The sequence below is a fragment of the Marmota flaviventris genome, chromosome 13, assembly GCF_047511675.1.
Source record: "Marmota flaviventris isolate mMarFla1 chromosome 13, mMarFla1.hap1, whole genome shotgun sequence".
Lineage (NCBI taxonomy): Eukaryota > Metazoa > Chordata > Mammalia > Rodentia > Sciuridae > Marmota > Marmota flaviventris.
The window spans coordinates 73,986,038-74,009,159 of NC_092510.1; the positions used below are offsets into that span (position 1 = coordinate 73,986,038).

The 23,122-nt window shown below is 37.7% G+C and overlaps 1 protein-coding gene across 1 annotated transcript in view; it reads left to right on the forward strand.

The window, feature by feature from the left end:
• Plppr1 (phospholipid phosphatase related 1) overlaps positions 1-23,122 on the forward strand; it is a 136,360-nt gene that overhangs the window by 16,193 nt on the left and 97,045 nt on the right. The window lies entirely within an intron of this gene.

Sequence of the window (23,122 nt, forward strand, 5' to 3'; positions counted from 1 at the left end):
CTGAATGAAAACAGATAGTTTTGACACATTAAACACAAGATGCAAAATAATTAATCTTGTTCAATCAGTTTAGGGGCTTATGTGCCTATTCTTGCCACTAAAAAACAAGCTCTGGTTGTATAAATTTCTCCCCTTGGGATTGATTATCAAAGTTTGCATTGTGTAAGTAATGACACACTCTCTGACACATTTCCAAGGGAAATCAGGACCTCAATTGTTTATCTAATATGTGTAACGCTACTACTTAGCCAGTCGACTTCTTGATGCTATGGAGAATGTCATACTAAGTTCTTAATGGCAAATTTCACTCTTCATTGTGAGAATTCTTCATTTTTTTAAAATGTCTTTATTGTATATTCCCTCAAATTTGTCTTCTGCTGTCTTATACGTGTGGCTACCTATGGAGAAGTCATATCATTCCTTCTGGCTTCAGCCTTTTGACGATGTCCTTTGTTGTTAATTTCTTCATCTCTGTGACCAGAAGACCTGACGGTTGATACTATTTAAAACATGTATCTCCAGAGGAGAAAATTTTTATTTTGGCCCACAGTTTTAGAGGTATCAGTCCTTAGATGGCCAACTCCATAGCTTTGGGCCCAAGATAGGCAGAACATCATGGTGGAAGTATGTGATGGAGGGAAGCAGACGGAGAACTCTATTCACCGAGAACAAAATATAACCCCCAAAAGCATGTCCCCAGAGACCTACCTTCCCCAACCACTTTCTACCTGCTTATATTTATCACCTACTTAATCCATATCAATAGATGAATTCACTGATTAGGTTACAACTCTCACAATCCAACCATTCCACTTCTGAATAATTCTTGCATTGTTTCACAGATGAGTTTTTTGAGGAGACCTCTTCACAGCAATGAAGAAGCTAACAAACAAAGGACATCCTTTTTGCTTTCAAATCCTTTGATGCATACTACAGAACAGTGATTTGCACAGATGTGTCTTAGGTTGGATTTCTCTAGAAACAGACTCTAAAATAAGAATTTGAATGCAAGTAGTGTATCTGGGTAGGAATCTTAGAAAATACCTGCAGAGAGCAGGGAAATTGAATGAAACTAATGTAAGGTACATTAAAGAGCAGGTTCTCATTGTGGAGAATTGGGGCTCACTGCATTCTAAAGACTTCTGGGAGGCCACCTAGACTATACCTCAGCCATGCCAACTGAGGGATTTGAAAGCAGAGTATTTATCTTATGATTCTGTATCATTGTTTCATGTTTGCTGCCAGGGACATTGATTTCCAGGCACTTTGGTCATCCCTGCAGGCAGTCAGTGTCCTCCTGAACCTCAGAAAACCCTCAGGGAGAATTATTCTTGTAAGAAACAGCTGTGCCAAGGGACTATGTGGCAGGGTGTGCTAGCTGCCTCTGCTGTAATGCTCAATAAACTCTAAGTGCACAGAATTGAATGGAATCTGCCAAGAGCTATAAGAAATGTTAGATCACCCTCAGACTTCAAATCATTGATATTTTTACTTGCCTCCTGTGGATACATGTTTAAACAGTATCAACTCTGTCAACTTTGTCAGTACCAAATAATTTGGGGGTAGTGTCACCTCTAACTGCAGCAGTGAAGCAGTTTCTCTTCCAGCACCCTATATGTCTCCCATAACCAGGCTATGTTATAGATGGAGCTATAAAAGTACTTCTTGTGATTTTTTTTTTTTAAACCAAGTAATATCTATCATAAGAGACCATAGGAAAATAGACTTTGGTCCTTGGGAACAATATTGGACTAGAATCAGGAAATTTGGGTTTTCATCTCATTCTCGTGTGACCTTATAGCCAAATATGGCCTTGAAGAAATAACTTTGAACTTCTAGGTTTCATTTTGCTCACCTGTAAAAATGTTAAGATTGAATACTAAGGTTTCTTCCAGATTTAGGCATTATTAGCCTGCAAAATAAGGCAGTGGGACATAAATATGCTATGTGGTCAAGTGGGGATTGGGAGAAAAAACATAGATTTGCATATATGTGCAAATGCACATGTCTGTTTCTGTAATGTGTGTGTATATCTATTCTGCAGTTATTTTTACTTCAAAAATAAGAAATCATGGCATTCAGAGTATATATTATTCAAAAGATTTTTTCCTGAAAGCAAATATCCTCTACCACTTACAAATGAAAATATATCTTTCCATGTTAGAATTAGAACAGAGAATGAATTTGAAAGTTGTATCTTTGTTTTTCTTGTCCTTGGCATGATTGAGTGGTCTGTATAACAGCTGGAGTTTCTGGGGAGGTGGGGGGGTTGGTACCATAAGCTCAAAGTTAAAAAATATCTTATAGATTGATTTACTGTTACATATATCATTATAACTGATTAAAACAATACAAATATATTTCCATCTAGAAATATACTTATTAAATAAATATAAGTAAAATTTTTAAAAAGATGAAGGCCAATTGAAACTTTATAAAAATAATCTAAGCTTATTTCCCTGAGTGATGCAGTTTCTCTTAATTTCCTCATTTGTCTTCAGAAGCTCAGTAGGATTATGCTAGTATAAAACAATTTCCCTTAGTATTAGAAAAAGAAAAAGAAGGCGTACAATTTTCTGATTTAACCAACCTGTGTTGGTCTCATGATCTAAATGTAATATTATGTCCTAATTGTTTGAACAAGAGAGAGCCCATTGAGGATTTGTTCACCTCTCCAACTTGTATCCCCTAGAGGATTTGATACCATACTCTCACACTCTGCATAAAGGAAAACAGGTATTTCAAGATCCATCAAAGACGAAAATCACATCATGGTGGAGATATTAGAAAGGAGCAAGAGTCACATTCTGTGACAGCACTACCCCAAACATCCTTGACTTTGACCTTCCCACCTGAGTGTCTAGGCTTGACTGATGTCCAGTTGAAGATGCAAAGTATATTTAGCTTTGAATTTGAGTCCTAGCCAAATGAACGACCACTTTGCTGTTGCTGTCCCCACGCATTGAGAAAGCAAAACCACAGCCAGGCCCTTCCAATAGGGGTTTGCCACCAGGGACACCTTTTCACCTCCATGGAGAATAGCCCCATTCCAAACTGAGCCTCAGTGTATTGAAAGGATCTCTAAGCTTCTTCAGGATGTCAATATTTTCTTCTTGGGCTAATAGGATTGCTTGAGTTCACAAAAGACATTTGAGTCAAATTCAGCTTTGTATCTTTTTAATAACTAGGGACATTTACATACAAGAGACTGTTCACTTGTCAATTCAAGTCTACCAATCACAAAGTGGATGATGATCAGTTTTACCGGGGTCTCTGAAATTTAGATTCTGTCTTTGGAGGGAAGGGATATGTGTGGTAACCAGCTCAAAGCCAGGTTTGAAACCTTTAAGATACTTGTGTTTTCCCAGATGTTAAATCCCTATAGTAAGAAAAAAATGGATCATTAATGCTTGCTAAAATCCTTATGTACCTACAAGGGAGCTTCATAAGTTGAATGCATGTTTTTGTTTCTTTGTACAGGTCAACTTTCCCCATCCAGAAGGTATTAGAACAGTGGTTCTGAAACTTCAGTATGCATGAGAATCAATAGAGGGTTGAAAAATGTATATCCCTGACTCTCCTCTGAAAGTCTGGATTCAGACAGAGTGGTTGACGGGAATCTACATTTTAAACCTTGTTTCCCTGAGTGATGCAGGCTGTTGACGGGTGGATACGATTTTGAGAAAAACTATTTTAGAGAAGCTCATATGATAAACATTTTTGAAAAATCTCTATCACAAGAAGAGGTTTTGTTAATGCCAGAACTTGGATTTTTCTAGAAAGTAAATCATGGATAAGTAATGCTTTGCCATCTACAGAATGACAGGAAAAAGCCAATAGTATGAGAAGCTCACCCCAAAGACATGCATTTAAACACTTTCTTTTATATGTTCATCTCTTTTATGTTTATTAAGTTCACATTGGTCATAGCCTTTGGATACAACAAATTAGCCATGTAAAAGGTCTAGCATGTCACAGGCAAGCCTATGACCTTAACAGTGTTCAATCAGAGATTTTATTCAACCAACATTTAATAAACACATGTTTTTGAAATTTTTCTTTGTGCTGGGACCTATGCCAGACACTGATATGAGGCTACATTTGTTTATTAAATCAAAAAGTGACGGGGTTAGCTGAAAAAGGTTTAAACGCTACTGACAGTGATTTTTTATAACTTAGGATTTCATAAATAGAACAGTAGATTATCTATGAATGTCTAAGTCCATACTTGGGGAAAGAAAGCTATTCAGGACTCAGTTTGGAGACACACACACACACTCTCTCTCTCTCTCTCTCTCTCTCTCTCTCTCTCTCTCTCTCTCTCTTTTCCAGGGCCCATGCCCTCAGCCTGCTGATTAACTTTCTAGAGGCTCACCTTTGAATACAGTCTTTTGTGTCAAAAGACTCTCAAGAAGTGTATCTGAAGAGGGTAGTAAGATGCTCGCTGTCTTTATGTATTGACCCATGACTCCACTTATTCCACCTGCAGTCTGAAATTCTCCTGGAATCTTTAGATGCCTGTCTTATTCTCTGCTTCTGTGTCCTGAGAACATTGTTCAGATTCTCTTGCTCCACAGCAAGGGGACAGAGGTGGCAATGGGGACAAGGATCTGTAAAAGCGGATCCTTTGCTAGGCGAGTCTCTTCATAAAATGGTCTGAAATTAAAATTTAATTCATCCCTTGACTATAACACCTAGGTTCACCTGTTAATCTACTGAATGTCTAACCATTAGTGGGATGATTAGATTCCCTTGTAACTACTATCTGTACCTGAAGGTACTCTTTCCTCCAGGACCAAGACACAGAGGTGCTTCAAGAACATTCCAGGGCAGGATCACTAGGGTTTGGTACCCTCTATCATGGCACAGAGTAGACCTCCATTGCTAATCCAAGACTTTTGGTGAACATAACCTACCTTCCTTGGAACCTTCCAAAAAAGGGGCACCATTTACACCTTCTACTCTAGGTTGGGAGTGTGGCCAAGCAAAAGATACCTAAATAAGTGGTTTACATTTCTCTAATTTTTGTTTGCTTTTATAATGTGTGTTTGTCTCTTCAAAGACTAATTTCCATCTCTGACAAATTTAAGGCATTGGTTCAGCAAATGAATAAATATACCCTTAAAGAAAAATATCCAACCCCCTTTCTTTCCCATGCTTGTTCACTTTATGGGAAATGGAAGAGAATAAGACAGAGAGGAACTACAAGCATTAGTCTAGACTGACCTGCAAAATTATTACTAAGGCTATCCCTTGTCTTTTATCTGTACCTAAATTGGAAGAATTAAGCAGAGCTATCTTCAAATGCTTTATTCTTGTATTTTTTCGGGGGTAGGGAGAGCGGGGGGTGGTACTGGAGATCAAACCCAAGGGTGCTTAACCACTGAGCCATATCCCCAGCCCTTTTTTGTATTTAGAGACAAGGTCTCATTGAGTTGCTTAGGGCCTCGCTAAGTTACGGAGGCTCACTTTGAACTTGCAAATGCTTTATAGTTTGGTTCAGATTTTCTCAAAGCCCAGCTGGGGATTGGTAGTCTTTACACTCTGAGCAGTTAGGTAGAATACTTTCTTTCTTAGAGCTCACATGCATCTTTGGAAACTCATTCTAGGTGTATGAGATAAGATTGAGATGTGAGGTATAAGTTGGGGGATGGCTCTGGGGAATGGCACCTAAACTTCTCCTTAGTACAGTTTCCTTTACCAAGCTGTGCAACAACAGATGCTCCTATTCAGAGTGAATGACTGCCTAGTCCACAAGGAGTTAGGGGAAAAAGAATTCTGAGCCTGTGAGACATTTTGATAACAGGAGTGCTTTTCAAAGGGAGTACGGAATACATCAGGATCAGAGAAATACATAGAAGAAATTTTGAAATCAGGAATGTAGGACCAGAGAAGGACTTCCAGGAGCCCAAGGAGAGGTCCCAAATGGAAAGCAGGAGGCCCTATCCTACTTACAGATGTATTTTGTTTGTGTCAAAACAGGGTTTTGTCAGGAAGCTACATGAAAATGCAGATTCTGATACTTTTTGAAAAACTGGAAGATCTGGTAACATTGGGATCACATCCAGTAGAGCAACTATCTCCTGAAGCTGTGTGCAATCCCCTTTCCAAAGGGGCCTTTTTTTTTTTTTAACCGAGTCCCACTACTCCCTATTATGTTCTCTCAGTTTCACTCATTTACATTGGTCCAAGTAGGCTGTGGAGATGTCAAGTCTGGTCTGTAAAATAGTTAGAATTTTAAAAGGGCCAGTGTACCCTGGATATTTCATTGACAGGATGGAAGGGAATGGGCAGTCACTATTTGCCTGGCTCTATTGGATAGAAACAAAAGATCTGAGGTGTGATTCTTCCATAGTGAGTAAGAATCCCTAAGAGACTCCTGGAGAATGTCCCTTGACCATGAGAATTTGGTAGTGGTGGGTTTTCTGCTGCCTTGTAATAGTGTTTTTTCCTTTTATTTGGAATTCTTTGCATTTTAGTCAGTTTGTGCTGATGTTTCTAAAAACACTCTTAACCTCTTTTGGATATTGCAGCTATTCTTTAATCTTTATACCTCAACCTTCATTTGTTCCAAATGGCTAAGTAGCTCTCTACTAGAAAATTTGCTTAGTCTCAGCAAATGTATGTCTGTGATTAGTTCAGATTAGTTTTGCTAAATCACTGAATATAATATCCTCAGGGTATAATAAATTAGTGCATTTGTAAAGGTAATTCCAAATTGCCTTTTTTTCTACAACAGTCAGAAAAAAGAAATAGAAAATTTCTTTTTTTTTCAATTTATTAACACACCAGATATTTATTTAGTAGAACACAATGAACATACCCATTTATTTACCTGGTGACAGCAGATTCTAACAGTAAAGAAAAACAGAAGCAAAAGGTTATATGAACAGAACCATCCTTAGAAGGTGTCATTGAAAGAATGCAGTGGAGAAAGGCACACACAGTTTAGCAAAAGAAAGGCACTAATGTTTCTGGTTTTCTAGTATGTGGCACGGACACAGAATTGCCTCATGTCCAATGAGATGTGCATGTGTGCCGCAGTCTGGCTGGGCACAATCAGGAGCCACTTGTCAAAAGAAACTAACTTTATTTTTAGAACCACACACGCCAAACAAAAAGCCTCTCAGGAAAAACCCTCAGAGCCTCAACTGCCAGCACCGGCTTTCCACAAGCCTCTCTCTCCCACGCAAGCTTCTCTCCACCTCCCACAATCCTCCTGCTCTTGAGGCCCATTGGCTGGGTCACGTGGGCGGAGCCAAAAAAGTCCCCCAATGAGCAGCTCCGTGGTCTGAAAGGGCAGGGAAACAGCCCAATGAGCATCACCGCAGAGGAGCCAATCAGCACACACAGTTTAGCAAAAGAAAGGCACTAATGTTTCTGGTTTTCTAGTATGTGGCACGGACACAGAATTGCCTCATGTCCAATGAGATGTGCATGTGGACACCAAGTCTGAAATCCTAAACAATTTTCTCAGAGATGAAAACATTATCTTTTATTACGATTATTTTGAGCCATTTTGTTTTGGTGGAATCCTAAGGAAGACTTTGGAGAAGTTTTCTATGCCCATCCAACTTCTATTAGGTGTAAACTGTAATTTGGTACCTTTCATGTTTGCAAAGACAGAATCTGTTCTTTAGTGGCTTCCCCTTTGACCAGTCTAAAAAGAAAAGAAGCATCTAACTCGGGCATACCATTTAGTTTCTCTGTGCCTCAGTTTCCTTTCTTGTTCACTAACAGCCATTTATTGAGCAGTTATGAAAAGTACTGAACAGAGAAAGAGGTCTGCTCTCAGAGAACTCTGAAAGTTAAAGAACTAGACCTGTGGCTCTCAGAGGAGGGTCCCTGACGAGTAGTGTTGGCATCACCTGGGAACTTGTAAGAAAAGCAGATTCTCAATGCCCAGTCCAGACCTGAGGAATCAGAAATCAACTCTCCTAAGAGTTGGAGAGGCCTGGTAGCCAGTGTTCCAGCAAGACCTCCAGGTTATTCTGACACATGAAAGTTTTAGAACATGAGTGTTCTGCATTCTATTTATAGAAACTATACTCCAAGTTTAACTACAAAGCTTCCTATGAAACAAAATAAATAAGACATGAGGTCCATTGGTATTCAAAGAGGCAGACTTTTTTTCCCCAGGGAGTTTTTCTGTCTAGTCGACATGTGTGCTGCGTGGGTATTTCAATATAAAAATGGATATATCTAATGTTATAGACAGGACCAACCTGGATGGATGAAATATTTTTGCTCCTTACCTATATCTTTGGTTAGGGTTCTTTCTCAGTTTGGGGGCATGATCCATTCACCAGCACCTGCACAGCCCAAGGATCTGTGCATCTTCCTTTAAATAACCTACTTTCCATTGTCTGTACCTCAGAAAGATAGGGTCAACCAATCCATGGGTGACTGATGATGTTTGGTGATTGATGTGGTACAACCTGTTGAAATGCATGGGATAAAACCTGCAGCATATTTTGAGCAATTGACAATGAAGTTTTCTTTACTAGTCAAGTGAATGTCAAGAAAGCTGACCATTCTAGGTTTATCCATTTTTTTTTTTTTTAGCTCTTGAGGAAATATTGCAAGTGTGGATAATTTTTATAGTGAGAAATTTTAAAAATAGTACACCAGCTATCTTCTGGGTCACCACCTTGCTGATGTAATCATTTGCTCTGTTTTTAAGATTGACAGTGATTCCTGCAGACAGTTTGATTGTGCGGAGACTGTTAATCCAGGTCTGAGCCCAGGAATAATGGTGCCTTAGATGTAAAGAATGAGCAGTGCTTCCTGGAGGTGTAATGGATTGCTTTTATAACCACTTAAGTCTCCTTCAAATGTAGATTGTTTTAAAAATCGTAAAACCTAATGTTGTGTGCATTTGCTGTGTCATGATAATTACTTTTGTGAGTTGTGATCGTGAACTCTGCAAATACCACAGAGAGGTTAGTGCTACTGTAAAATATCTAGTGATATTCTGTCAAAAGCAAGGGCATTCTGGCTTCAGGATAGAGGTATGAATATTTGCACTGCATAGAAATTAATATAACTCAGGCTGCTTCACAGCACCTACAGGGATCATCTAGTAGAAGCCAAGGATGTGTGTAGGTAGTGACAAGCAACCTGGAGGCTTTTACATCCTGAATACAAGAGGCTTAGAGGCCACTGAGCTCTGTGGGGTTTGAATGGGAAGTCATCAGTGGCTACAAACAGCCTAGATAGATAAGTCTACTCATCTCTCTATCCCACTCTCCTAAGACTGCTGAAGGGGGAGCTTGCCTTTCTTTCCTTCTCTTAATCTTTATAATGTATTTTTAGTCTAAGAGGATTCAAAGTCTCCAATTTTCCCCCCAAATTTGCTCATGTATTACATAAATATGCTGAAATGAATACATTTGTTAATCACTTTTGTTTATAAAAATACAGAAGCATTTAAAACCTAAAATTTGAAAGAAGAATGCAATCTATTTTTTTCCTACTGTGGAGGATGGGCATCCTTCCACTTTTAATTTTAATTAAATTTAATTTTATATTCATGCTATAATTGTGGTCTTATGGGCCTCTCGTTGATTTCAGAATTCAGATCCTGATGCTAAAAGTAATATTCAAAAAAAAAAATAGGACTGAGGATTTCACAAGAGATCAACTACCCAATCAGAAATAAGATTAATTCAGACGGTAAGAAAAAGGCAGCCTCTGGCTCCCAGGAGCTGGCCTTGTGCTGTCAACTAGGCCTTGCCAGTGCCCTGTGGGACATGGACAATTTCATAGACACGTCATCAGAGGAGAGGTTTCTGCAACTATGATGGATCAAGACAAAAACAAGACCACTCTGAATTCACATCTGAACACAGACAAAACATGAACATTGTCCAGGCCCCCAAAATTAAATATCCCCTCTCCTGCTAAGCATAGTGACTATGGTCTCTTTACCTGCTTCAATTTCTTCTAGTCTGCTTGTACTTTGATAAGAGTTATTAAGACCCAATCCTAAAATTATCCCCGCTTTCTAAAAACATCTAATCAGATGGAAGCTCCATCACAGCTCCAACCTGCAAGTCCTAATTCCCTCTCTCAGGGACACCATTCAGTTATCCATGGTGTGCATTCCGTGGACCACAATGAGTACAAACCAACTTGGTCAACTTACAGGGTATTCCTGGCAGCCTTTAGCCAGAGAATATTGTCATTACTTGGTTATGTCCATGCTGGGCTGCAAATCTGAATAGGCTAGTTAATCTAGCATTCTTAACTCTGGCCCTGGCTTGCGAATGCAGGAGCTCTGTCTCTCTTTGGATTCAGTTCTTCTGGGAGATTTGTTATTAATGGGATCTTATGCAGAAAAGATATTAGTTCTTTGGACCAAAGATTCATGCCCTTCTTAGAATCTGAACTGAAATTGGATCTTTCATTTTAGAAATGATAATAGCTAACAGCTAATACTCTGTGTCAGACATCAAGTATTTTATATAAATTAACTTGATTTAAACCTTGCAACAAGCTTATGAGATGGATACTATTATCACTCCTGTTTTATAGATAAGTAAACTGAAACACAGAGGTGAATTAAATTGCCCATGATTATGCAGCTAATGGCAAAGCAAGGGTTCAAATTCAAGTTGTCTTACACCAGATCTTTTGCTCTCATTTTTTTATGTTCTACTGCTTTTGAGATGTCTTCTCTATTCCTTAGAATCTGATCATAGTAATTCAGAATGTCAACTATATCCAGAACAATGTTCATGAATCTAGGGGTCATGTAATTGTTTAAATATTTGCATATTTTATTTTATTTTGTGGTAAATATAATTGCTGAATTAATTCCGAGTTAAAATAGTTGATAAGTCTGATCCGATTCTTAAGAATCATGTACTATAATTGATAGGTAAATACAGGTTTCAGATTGTATAAGCAGATATTGTCAAATGAATATTCCTCCGAGTTATCAGGGATTATTGAAATAATAATTTCCATGTATTTATGGGAAACTGTCTTGGAGTATGATAGATAGACGTATCTCTAACAGAAGAAATGAGACATGAGTCACATCAAGTGAATGTCAAGAAAGGTGACCATTCCAGGTTTACCCATTTTGTTTAGCTCTTGAGGAAATATTGCAAGTGTGTATAATTTTTATAGTGAGAAATTTTAAAAATAGTACACCAGCTATCTTCTGGGTCACCACCTTGCTGATGAAATCAGCACAACACGTTGCAGTGGTGTCCACTGTAGCACATTTCCCACATAATTGTCTCCCTCATCCATAATGACTTGTTGAGTATTTATACCTGGAAGTGCTATTCATTTTTCTGTAGTGTTTCTCTCCTTTGCTTTTATCCAGTCATCCTCTGTCTTCACCATTTTCTGTCCATTTCAGTCACAGTGGGTTTTATTTCCATCTCATCGTCTACTTGATCACTCCTTTAATGCTAACTTACCATTCTTCAACAGCTGTCAGCATTTTTATGGTAGCTTAGGCATTTTACACACCTCTTCTATTGTAAAACTTTTGATGAATGCTAGGAAACCAAAGGCACCAAAGGAAACACACCAAAATGCATTAACTGTTTTGAATAAATAAGTACCTAGGAAATACAAACCTTATAACACTTTTTAAAAGGCACCATAGTAAATTCAAGATAAAGGATGTGTTTAAATCATAAACACATGCACACTGTAGGAATTCTAAAGTTAATATTAAAATAGTAAATGTGCAGAAACATAAAATTTCTAAATGGATATTACCTTCCTGGCACTTTTCAATGTCTTTTCTTCAGATTAGAAGACATGATTTATACAGAATTACTGTATTATTTTCTGTCCACTAGTTAGATTGATCACTGGAAAATGTATGACCATCTGAGTCTTAGGCACATACTTTAGCATTTTGTATATAGACTACCTTTACCAATTTCTACCTAATATCATCATTTGGGTTGAAATTCATTTCCACAGTCTTCCCATTGTGTCATGTTGTCAAATCAGATTCTAAGACTAATGCTCTGTACCTAAGAAGTAAAATGCACTGAAAAGGCAAAGGAAAAGTTAGTTTGATCTTAAGCACCTCACATGTAATTTGTTTTACTATTGTTTTAATATCTTTCACAGTAGGTTAAATACAGAAAGAAAAAAGTATGTGATTATTTGAATTAAATAATTTATTTCATCAGTGTCATATCTCCTACTGCAGACTTCTGACTTGTTATATTCAGAGAGAAAACCAAAAATGTGGGCCAGTTTGGAGGGAATTGTTTGTCTACAGTTTTGATCTCTGAAAAGAATGTGCAGTTCAGTCACTCTTGACTGCCTTGCAAGGCTGCCAGAAAAATCTATAAAAAGAGTTGGATGACGTGACAATGCAGATCCTGATGAAAAGGGGCTTAGAATTTCTATCACTGAAGGACTGAGGATTAGGTTAAAAATATTTTTGTTCAGATCCATTCAAGAATCAAGCACATTATTCTGCTAGGAAAAGTACAATTTGACCTGCTACAGAGATACCTTTCACTCTTGGTGGCTTGTGAACAGCTCCTGTACTACAAGGAGCTTAAACACATCATTGCTTTGCCAATGTGTGCTGGCTGGCACATCAAATACTCTGCCATTTCACATTAGAGGTCTAGTATGTGCATTTGTATAATGTATGTACTCACATGCACACATAAGCACACATGAATGTACTATGTAATGAAATCAAAAGGCCAATAGTTATTAAGACCAAGACCTGGAGCTTTTTCATACCACACATTCCAATTAATATAAGATTCTAATTATAATTAACTAGAATTAAACATAAGAAGTTATATCATCCAAAGGAACTGGCAAAAAGTAAATTTAATGATCTGATCATTGAGGCAGTGGTCACTGAAAGAAATTATATAAATATTCTATCACATATAAAAATGAGTACCAATGTCTTAATACAAATGGCATAATTAAAAGGGGGATTATAGATAAAGAAAAAAATTGACTATATTATAAGGATTCAGGATTAACATGTAACCTTTTCCAGTAAAGAACCAGATAGTAAATGCTCTAGGTTTCATAGATTGGGCTTCATAGGCATGTGACCCTTACTTGGTTTAATGCTATGCTGTCGCAGTGTTAAAATTCTTAATGATTGTTTAACTAGGGCCTCCATGTTTTCATTTATTATGGGACTCTGAAAATTATGTATTTGGTTCGATTTGTGGGCCATACAATCTCTGTTGCCAACGGTGCAAGTCTGCAGTGGCACCACAAAAGCAGCCACAGACAAATAAATACATAAATGACCGAGTGTGGCTGTTCTCCACTCAAACTATTTATAAAAACAAGTGGTGTATGAGAGTTCCCCTTTCTCTTCATCCTCACCAGTACTTGATTTTTTCTTTCTTTTTGATCATTGTGATTCTAACTGGGGTGAGGTCATATCTCATGGTGGGTTTGATTTGCATTTTCTGATGGTAGGTGATATTGAACATTTTTTCATGAGTCTGTTGGCCATTTATATGTCTTCTTTTGAGAAGTGTCTGTTCAGATCTTTAGCCCTCTATTTAACTGGATTTTTTGCTACTGAGTTCTTTAAGTTTCTTATGTTCATTGAAATGAATCAGGCACAAAAAGACTACGTGATCTCCCTCATATGTGGAATCTGAATAAAATTTATTTCACGGAAATCAAGAGTAGAATAGGCCAGGGAGAGTAGGGGGATGGGGGCATGGGGAGATGTTGGTCAACTGGCACAATGTCACAGCAAGTGTAAGCTTTGGAGTCTTATGACAATATTCCTTCTACTGCATGAATATAGTTAATAATAATGCATCATATATCTCAAAATAGTTAGGGGAGAGAATTTTAGTGTACTCACCATAAAGAAATGATAGAAGTATACGGTGAATATTCTAATTATAACCAGGTTGCTCAATGTCCATTATATACGTGAATTAAAACATCACACTGTACCTCATGAATATGTACAAATATGTATCAATCAAAACATAAAATTAATGAAAAAGGTGGGCCATATTTGGCCTGTGAACCATAGTTTCCTGACCCCTTGTCTATATCCTACAGTATGTTTATAGAAATTGACAAGAAGAACCACATATTCATGACTTATCCAGTTCAATTTTCAGAAGAATGACTGTTCACAGAAGATAACTACTGAATTAATACCAACTCAGAGTAATGGTGAATTGCATACTGAAGAAGCCATGTTAAACCTAGTAGCCTTGAGAAGTGCTCACTCCAGGGGTAATTTGGAAAACTCATTGAAGAATATGTTTGAGGAAACAGAAAAAGGAAACTGCTCCTTGACCCAGTAACTTCACTCCCAGGCATTTATCCCAAGAAATTATTCAAAATTAGAAAATACTGCATGCATGAAGATGTTCAGAGATTTATATTTAAAAGATGAAAAAGCAACAGAAAAATATCATGAATATGCTGCAATGGAAGCATGCTTAAGTCAAATATAGTCTATCCATTTTGTGAAAAAGAACACACTATCAGTAAAAGTGATCCACTTTGTGAGTATAGCAACTTGGAAAGTGCTTTTAGTATTCTGTTAAGTGAAAAGAGGAAAAATAAGGTCTGTCAATGCTATGTTTATAAAAACATAAAAATTATGTGTGCATAATGATAAATACTGGAAGAAACCAGACAGGCAGGAACTAAAATATGATCTTAGAGTTCCAACTCTTTCATGTCAAGTCCTGAGTCTTTGGCATGACCATTTGCCATGACCTTGGGCAAGTCACTTCACCTCCATAGACTCAGTTTTCAAAATAGGTAGTATAAATGTTTTGTTTTATTAACATCTATCTCATAAGGATGTGGTGAGATGTAAATGAAAATATATATTATAAGTCATGGCACAGTGCTTTCAAGACTTAGCTGGTGCTGTTGTGATTATTATTACTATTTTTATTAGCAAAACATGGGAAATTAAAGCAGTTCATTTCATTTTTAGTTCAGCTGTTATGTGGTTTGTGCAGTTAAAGAAACTTCTAACAGCTGTCTTTTAAAGCATAATGATTAAGACAAAAGCAATCTCAGCAGGTAACAAATCACAACTATTGAAACAGGGATAGTAAAAAGAGTGGTTTAAAGATTTCACCAATAAAAAAGAAAAAGAATTGCTGAAATGCCTTAAAAGAAGTTGCTAAGCACTGATAGAGACCATTAGAATGAGCACAGGGGAGGATGAAGAGTGGCACCACTGCACAGATCCATGGGCACACAGGCACTCATTCCCATCTAGAGGTCCTTCAGGGAAGCTGATTATGTCAGTGGAGGAGGAGGAGAAAGGAAGGTCATCAAACCAGTCATGTCATCCACCCAGCCTCTCCCCCACTGTGAAGGGAAAGAGAAGCTACACAGCGGCATTGCTGCCCGGAACCTTCGCTCTTAGAGCTTGTCCCTTGTCCTTGTCTTCACCTCTTACTGTATGCAGGTGGGTGGGCTCCTGGGTACCACATAGGATGGCCTGTGGGAATCTCTGTTAAGTTTGCTCTAAGTGACTCTGCCTCAGGTTGGGGAGGTGGACACCTGACAATGAATTCACTCCAGCCACTTAATTCCTAGAAGTTTCATGAGAAAAACAAGCATTTTTCTCATGTTTTAAAAATTGGTGCATTACAGTTATACATACTGATGGGATTTGATGTTATGTATTCATATGTGTACACAATATAATTATATAATTTGGCCAGTATCACTCCCCAGCTCTTTCCCCCTTCCTCTCCACCTCCCATCCCATGATGCCTTTCCTTTCTTGATCTCCCTTTGATTTTCATGAGACCCACCTCCCATCTTTCTTTTCCTTTTCCTCTCTAGCCTTCACATATGAAAGAAAACATATGTCCCTTGACCTTCTGCATTTGACTTATTTTGCTTAACATAGTGGTTTGTAGTTCTGTTCATTTCATTTTTCTTTATTGGTGAATAAAACTCCACTGTGTGTGTGTGTGTGTGTTGTGTATCCCTCCCATTTTCTTCATTTATCCATTGATGGACACCTAGGCTGGTTCCATAATTTGGCTATTGTGAATTGTACTGCTATAAGCATGGCTATGCATGTATCACTCTAGTAAGATGATTGTAATTCTTCAGGAGAAATACCAATGAGTGATATAGCTGGGTCATATGGTGGGCTCCATGCCTAGCCTTCTGAGGAACCTCCAGAATTATTTCCACAGTGGTTGAATTATTATACAATCCCAACAATTATGTAAAAGTGTTCCTTTTTCTCAACATCCTTTCCAGCATTTATTATTATTTGTATTCTTTTTTTCTTTCTTTGGATTTTCATTCCTTATTTATTTGAATTATCACCAGCATTTGAAATAGTGTTTTATTGTCACTGAAACACTTCCTGCAATTGATTGATGTTATGATATGCTATGGTTCTTGTCCTTCTTACTGTTCCCTGTTTTTAAATTAATTAATTAATTAATTTTACAGTAGAATGAATTTTGACATATAGTACACAAATGGAGCACATCTTCTGATTCCTCTGGCTGTACATGGTCCAGAGTCACTTCAGTAGTGTAATCATACATGTATTTAGGGTAATAATTTTTGTCTCTTTCTACTGTCCTTCTCATCCCAACAACTCCACCCCTCCCCTCACTCCTTTCTACACAAACCAAATTTCCTTCATTCTTCACTATCACCCCACCCCACCCCACTATGGATCATATCAGCATCCAATTATCAGAGAAAACATTTGGCTTTGGGTTTTGGGGACTGGCTTATTTCACTTAGCATGATATTCTCTAGTTCCCTCCATTTATCTGCAAATGCCATAAATTCATTCTTCTTACAGGCTGAGTGATATTCCATTGTGTACATGTACCACATTTTCTTTATCCCTAAGCAACTAACCTAGATGCCCTTTATCTGTTGAAGGGCATCTAGGTTAGTTGCTTAGTTTAGCTATTGTGGATTGAGCTGTTATAAACATTGATGGGGCTGTATCACCGTAGCATGTTGTTTTTAAGTCCATTGGGTATAAACTGAGGAGTGAGATAGCAGGGTCAAATGGTGGATCCTTTCCAGGTTTTCTGAGGAACCTCCATACTGCTTTCCATGGTGGTTGCACCATTTTGCAGTCCCACCAACAATGCACCTTTTTTCCTACATCCTTGCCAACTCTTATTATTGCTTATATTCTTGGTAATTGCCATTCTGACTGGATCAAGATGAAATCTGAAGAGTAATTTTGATGTGCATTTCTCTAATTGCTAGAGATGATGAACATTTTTCTTCTATTAGGCACAGGGTCTCGTTCTAGTGTCTATTTCTTTGATCTACTTTCAACTGATTTTTGTGCAGGATAAGAGAAGTTCAATTTCATTCTACTATGTATGGATTTCCAGTTTTCCCAGCAGCATTTGTTGAATAGGCTATCTTTTCTCCAATGTGTGTTTTTGGCACCTTTTTCCAATATGAGATAACCATATTTATGTGGGTTTGTCTCTGTGTCTTCTATTTTGTACCATTGGTCTACATGTCTATTTTGGTACCAATAACATGTTGTTTTTGTTACTATTGCTCTGTAATGTAGTTTAAGGTATTGTGATGCCTCCTGCATTCCCTCTAAAAACTAGAACAAGACAGGGATGTCATCTTTCATCACTTCTATTCAATGTAGTCCTTGAAACTTAAGCTAGAGTAATCAGACAGAAGAAAAAAAATTAAAGGGATACACATAGAAAAAGAAGAACTATTACTACTTGCTGATGACATGATTTTATATTTAGAAGATCCAAAAAATTCCACCATAAAACTTCTAGAACTAATATATTAATTCAGCAAAGTAGCAGGATATAAAATCACTACCCGTAAATCAAATGTATTTCTATACGTAAGATATGAATCCACTGAAAGAGACATTAGAAAAACTACCCCATTCACAGTAGCCTCAAAAAAATAAAATACTTGGGAATCAATCTAACAAATGAGGTGAAAGACCTCTACAATGAAAACTACAGAACATTAAATAAAGAAATTGAAGAAAACCTCAAAAGTTGGAAAGATCTACATGCTCTTGGATAGGCAAAATTAATATAGTTAAAATGGCCATATTACCAAAACTGTTATAAAGATTTAATTCAATTTCTATAAAAATCCCAATGACATTCTTCATAAAACTAGAAAAAGCAATCATGAAATTCATTTGGAAAAATAAGTGACCCAGAATAGCCAAGGCAGTCCTTCACAAGAACAGTGAAGCAGGAGGCATCAAAATATTATTTGTATTCTTGATGACTGCCATTCTGACTGGCATGAGAAAAAAATCTCAGTGTAGTTTTGATTTACATTTTTCTAATTGCTTCTGATGTTAAAACATTTTTCATATATCTGTTGGCAATTTGTACTTCTTATTTTGAGAAGTGTCTGTTTAATTAATGTGCCATTTGTTAATTGGTTATTTCATTTTTTGGTGTAATTTTTTTTTAATTCTTTGTGTATTCTAGATATTAATTTGTCAGAAGAACAGCTGTCAAAGATTTTTCTCCCATTCTGTAGGTTGGCTGTTCACAGCTTTAATTGTTTCCTTTGTTGTGCAGGAGCTTTTTAATTTAATGTTATTCCATTTATTAACTCTTGGCATTATTTCCTGAGCTATAGGGATCCTATTGAGAAAGTTGTTGCTGTACCTATATACTGGAGTATTGACCCTAGGTTTTGTTCTAGGAGATGCATAGTTTCTGACCTAATTTCTAGGTCTTTGATCCATTTTTGTGCAGGGTGAGAGATAAGCATCTAGTTTCATTCTTCTACACATGAATAACCAGTTTTCCTAGCAACATTGGTTAAAAAAAGGTTTTCTTTTCTCCAATATGTTTTTAACACCTTTATCATGAATCAAATGACTGCAGATGTGTGGGCTTATCTCTGTGCCTTCTATTTTGTACCATGGTCTATGCATCTGTTTTTATGCCCATGCCATGCAGTTTTTGTTACTGTATTTGAAGTCAAGTATTAAGATGCCTCCAGAATTACTTTTTTGGCTTAGAATTGCTTTGGCTATTCTGGATCTTTTATTCTTCCAAATGAATTTTAGTACTGTTTTTCTAGTTCTGTGAAGAAAGTCATTGGTATTTTAATAGGGATTGCATTGAATTTGTATTTTGCTTTTGGTAGTTTGGCCATTTTAACAATATTAATTTTGCCAATCCATGAAAATAGAAGGTCTTTCCAACTTCTGAGGTCTTCTTTTTTTCCCCAGTTTTTTAAAATTTATATATGACAGTGGGATGCATTATAATTCTTATTACACATATAGAACACAATTTTTCATATCTCTGGTTGTATACAAAGTATATTCACACCAATTTGTGTCTTCATACCTGTACTTTGGATAATAATGATCATCACATTCCACCATCATTAATAACCCAAGCCCTCTCCCTTCCCCTCCAACCCCTCTGCCCTATCTAGAGTTTATGTATTCATCTGAGGTCTTCTTCAATTTCTTTCTTTAGTGTCCTATAATTTTCATTATAGAGATCTTTCATATACTTAGTCAGATTTATGCCTATTTTTTAGGGCTATTGTGAATTGAAATTGTTTTCCTAATTTCTTTCTCAACAGTTTCATTGTTGGCATATAGGAAGGCTATTGATTTTTGTATGTTGATTTTATAACCTGCTTTGCTAAATTTGTTTATTAGTCTTAACAGTCTTTTATTGGAGTTTTTTTTGGATCTTCTAGGTATAGGGTCATACCATCTGCAAGGAGTGATGAATTGACTTCTTCCTTTCCTATTTTTATCCCTTTGTTTCCTTTTCTTGCCTAATTGCTATGGCAAGAATTTCTAGCACTATATTACACAAGAGTGGTGAGAGTGGACATCCTTGTCTTGTCCCAGATTTTAAAGGAAATTCTTTCAGTTTTTCCTCATTCACTATGAAGTTGGCTTCTGATTTTTCAGATATAGCCTTTGTCATGTTGAGGTAGGTTCCCTCAACCTATAGTTTCTTCAGTTTTTTTTTCTTTAAATCATAAATGGGAATGTAGCCATTTGATGCCTAGAAGTTTCATGAGAAAACACGCATTTAATGCCCAAATCCAGAAGCATTTCATTATAATTATCATTGTCACAAAGGGCCAGATCATGATTTATAGCATGGTTCTGCCTTTTTGCTCTCTGTTACACCTGGGACTGTCTGACTGAACCCGGCGACATTCTGTTGCCTCACCAGGAGAGACCATCTCTCAGCACAGAGAGATATGTACATGTTGTTTAAGGAGCATGAAGCAATGTATAATGTAAAAGAGGTCAGTAGCTGGTTAGTGAATTAAGATATTCTACTCCTTGTGACAGCACAATTATTGGACTGCACTTAAAGATGCAGGGAGCATTCCCATCCAGAGACTGTGCCATGCCCACACCTGCCTGGACAGAAGAACCCACCCTCTTGTTGCAGCTCTGCTGTGAACCCTAATTGGCAGACCAGCTTGCACGTGAGGGAGCTCCTTAATCTCTACCTTTCCTCAGTTGGGCTCTCATCTTCCTCATTTACTCAGAAATCCAGAGGGTGCAGAGAGAACTCTCTCAGCCCTAGTGGAAGGACAAGGAGTCCGTCTCTTTTGCCTCTTGATGTTGCTGTCTTACGTGCTTGCTCACTGTGCCACTTTTCCTTCTTCATTTCCACGTAGTGTTTGGCAGAAATGATGAAGCCCCAGGTGTCATGTGAGTACTGCGCTGACATCCACGAATGTGCCTTCTCTATCTGGATCCCTTAACTTTGACACTAGGGACATTCAGGACTGGATATTTCTTTGTTGGGGGGCCCTGGAGGGGGTCTGCGTGGTGTGTCATAAGATGCATAGCAGCATCCCATCAAATACCAGTAACAGCTCTCCTCCAGTTACACCAAAAGTGTCTCCAGACATTGTCACATGTTCAGTGAAGGGCACAAATGCCCCTGACTTCTAGGTGGCCCTTCTGCATGGCTTCCTAATTATTTTTATGTTAAAAATGCCACTTGAGCACAGTGGTTTAAATGTATTCTTTCATTATCACCTGAAGTATAAAGAGACTTTTTATTAAATTTCTTTTGTCAGGTGAGGAAATTAAGGTTCAGTTTGGCAAACATTAATTAACAATTAGTAATAATATCAGGGAAATTATTACTATCAAACTGATTGGTTCACATATCTGAAAACTACAGATGTTTACCTACAGGCTTTAGTTAAGGTTTAGCCAAGCACTTCAAACACTTTTGACTAAGAACCTTCTCCCTTTACCACTACTCCTAATCTCTTCACTCTCTTTCTTAATTCTCATATTTTATCTGGTGATACAATATATCTAGGCATTCCCCTTATGGTAGTAGTTCAGGTCTTATAGCTTACTATTCCCTATTCCATAAAGAAGAGAGACTCTTTTGTAGTAGAGCCACAGAAAGTCAATTCTTTTTCTCTTATTCCCCAGAAAACATTTTACTGCCTCTCATTGAGTCATATGTCCAAAGCAATCACTGCAGCCAGAAGACTGGATATTGTGATTGGCTTTAGCCACTCAGGGTTCTGCCCTGGAGGTATGGATATGGCCATTCCTCCACAAATCACATAGCCAAAAATGAAGAGAAGTGTTTTCCCAAAGGAATTTAAGAATATGATTCCAGAAGATGGAAGAATGAATGATGGGGACTAGGGGAATAACATACTTCAATATCAATTTTGTTAACATACCTTCTACAGTTGGTCGGTTTTCTATCGTAACAGTAGCTTTCTCCCATTCTGCCACTGAAATTTTCCCCTAACCTGTTTGTTTCCTTTGCTTGGTATTGATGGAAACACCTTGAGAAGTGCCCAGGTATAGCCCAGTAGTCAGTAGACAAACATGGTGGACCAAGGCCCATGAACCTCCACGCTGCTCCTTGGAGAATCCTTCCAGCAGCCCCTGTGGAATGACCACAATCACTCTGGATCCTGGGGACTTGAGGAGCAAAGCCAGCCTCACCCCACTGCAAGTACTACAGCACTTCATTCTTCAGAGGGAAAAGATAGGTACTTTACCTTTATAAGCACTTAATGTCTGCCATGCTAATCACGTGCCATTTTCTCCTACAAACATCATTTAGTGAAGTAGGTATTGTTTTCCAACTTTAAAGGGAAAAGAAGTTCAGAGGATTGAAGAAATTTGCCCTAAATCATACCACCTATAAGAAAGCATGGATCCAAATTGATGCCTCCTTCATTCCAAAGTCTGTGCTTTTGTCCCCCAAAGTGAACCCTTTAGAAGAATAGATATTTACTGACAATCCATTATTTATCAACAAATATGCTCAACAGTATTTGGATAAGAGAGGATACAAAGCCCTTCCCTCAGGAATAGATGAATGAGGAGAGAAAGGAAATAGATGAAACCTTTGTGTAATGAGAATATCTTTAGCCATTCTAGAAATAGAGAGACTGCATAGAAAATCAACATCAACAAGTAATCACAGCAGCATCTATGACAACTGTGAAGCAATTTCTTCAGCAGAAGTGCAGTGTGTGACTTCTGTAGGTAGTGACACCAAATCCCCAGAGAAATTAGCAGTGGCTGGGGCAGCCCTGCAGCAACTTGAGAATTAAAGCAGCACCTGAGAAATTGGGGTGCCTCGCAGTATGTTTGACATCCCATTATAAAGTATCTCAGCTCTGCCCTCAGGTTGGCGCATGCTAGGGGAATTCCTGATAGTAAATGAGGGTGTACCAATATACCAAGTGAGGATTTTGCCAAAATCCAAATGCTGTAATTTTGAAAAGAATGGAGGGATTGTTTGCTCATTTCTACCTTGAAAAGCCAATGTAACCCAAACACTTTTGTGTGCTCTTCTCCTAATGGGGTATTATGTAGATTTTTTCCAGCTCTGGTAAAGAATATACTGTTAGCTGCATCAAAAGAACAATAAAACCCCCACCTGTCTCCATCTCTCTATGCCTACCACATAAACCTTTGAAAGCTGTGATCTGTGATTTAAAATACATTCTTCATTCCTTTGCCCGTGATCTATAATATACAGGTAGGATGTCTCAGAGAATATGGGCAGTTGTGTATGATTTGACTTGTTCTGCCAATAGGCTAGAGAAAGAGTCCTCATACTCTGTTCTGCAGACTAGATCTAAGAGTGAGTCTCAT